Source organism: Brassica oleracea, unplaced genomic scaffold (genome assembly GCF_000695525.1).
Source record: "Brassica oleracea var. oleracea cultivar TO1000 unplaced genomic scaffold, BOL UnpScaffold00418, whole genome shotgun sequence".
NCBI lineage: Eukaryota > Viridiplantae > Streptophyta > Magnoliopsida > Brassicales > Brassicaceae > Brassica > Brassica oleracea.
Genome location: NW_013617416.1, coordinates 35,153 through 37,254, shown reverse-complemented (window position 1 = coordinate 37,254; position 2,102 = coordinate 35,153).

Sequence of the window (2,102 nt, the reverse complement as noted above, 5' to 3'; positions counted from 1 at the left end):
TCGGTTCGGTTCGGGTATTTCGGGTTTTGGGTAGTTCGGATAGGGGCTAGAGGATCCATTTAGTACTTGACCTATTTTCGGTTCGGTTCGGTTTGGATAGTTTCGGGTTCGGTTCGGTTCGGATAGTAAATGTAGGAACCGGAAAATATCCGGAAAAAGTTTGGTTCTCATTTAGATCTGGTTCGGGTTCGGATAGTTCGGGTAGTTCGGATAATTTGGATAAAATTTCGGTTATTTAGGGTAAAATATCAAATAATTAGGATGATTTAGATAAAAAATTTGGATATTTTGGATTACTTTGAATATTTCGGATAAAACTATCCGGATAGTTTTGGATACTTTCGGGTAGTTTGGATACTTTATAATAATTTAGTTATCCTCAACTATTTTCAAGTACTTTTAATAGAATTTTAAATTTAAAATATATATTTAGTGATGTTATATGTATATATAATTAATATTTTTATATATTCGGATACCCGTTCGATTCTCGGTTCGGTTCCGGCTCGGTTCGGTTATTTCGGATATTAAAATATAGGAACCGTTCGGGTATTTGAAGGTATTGGTCCGGTTCCGGTTTCGGGTATTTCGGTTCGGTTTCGGTTCGGTTCTTCGGTTCCGGTTATTTTGCCCAGGCCTAGTTGCCACCAAGTCCTGTTCATTTCTTTTTGACCTATATCCAAGAATTCATATGAATCGATCCTTGAAGATTGCCGCCACCAAGTCCCGTTCAAATTCTTTTTGTTGGAATCCTTATGAAGCAAGCCTTAATGGTTGTATCCACCAAGTCCTGTTCATATTCCACCTAACTAGTCACCTATTATATATATATATATATATTATTTTTTTTTTGAACAATAAATATCTCTACCTATAAATCTAGGGTTGTAATAGAGAGAGAAAAAGTGATAAATCTACACAAGGATTTACCTTCCAAACTTGTTTGAAGAATCCGATCCCGTGTATACCAAGCCCCAAGACAAGCAGTTGGGTCAGGTTTAGTATTGGAGGTTAGCTTTGGTTCTTTCAAACAAGCTAGGCAAGTGTGTATAGTTGACAGGTTGATCCACTTTAGCATCTTTAGTACTATCTGCAGTCAGTAAATCTAGAATGGTGCTAAAAAGTGGTTAGACATTCAAGTAAAAATCATAAGTTGATAGTCCCCTTCTTGACTTAATAAGATTATTTTTGAAAATATTTTTGACAAAACTCAAGAAGATGGTGTTAGAACAACCGCACCCAGACTTAAATTACACCGTCTCGGTGTAAAGTGTCCAAAGGTGGTGATAAGCAAAGTTAGATGTTTGAGATGTTAGAGCAAAGTGTCGTACCTATCTGTCCCGTACATCGATCGATACCATCCTCTCCGTGTCGATCGATGGCGAGGAACAAAAAATTCTGCGTCATGTCTGGAATCTAACTCATGTGATCTGTCAGTGTAGTTAGCTCTGTTTGACACTCCAAACATAAGAAATAAGTAAACAGTCTCAAACATAAAGCATAGATATGTCTAAAATATAAATCCTACAAGTTCAAAAAATAGAAAAACAAGTTCATAAGGGAAAGAGATAGAAATGGGAGGACTAGTCGGTGGCCTCGCTGAACTCGTCGTCACTCCCGAACGAAGGATCCCTGCGCTGCCTAGAAGGTCCTGCTGCTGCTGGTGAGTGAGCTCTGATGGTCCTCCTGCTTGTGCAAAATACTCTAGCCCAGATGGCACAAAGAGCATCCACAACTACCCTCTGAAAGTCTCCCTGATCGTGCATAGAGATGTCTGGTATGATCGGGAAATCAGGAAGAGGTGCCTCCGGTGGTCCCTGTGTAGCTCTGGCTCGACGCACTCCGGGAGGTCTGCGCGGGATGGCCGGAAGATCGCCGAGGAGCTGGGGATCGGGCATGAACCGGAGCCTATCAACCTGATCATCGAAGTCTGTGATCATCCTGTTCGGCATCTGCAGTAGACGGTGCTGGTTCCCCATCCTAAAACTCCAGAGAAGTTCCTCCTTGAGCCAACCTGATTTCATCAGGTGTTGCTCATCCAAGAAGCGGTGGGAGCGGTCAGCTGTGCTCGGGTCTAGGTGGATGCCTAGATACTCAAAGAT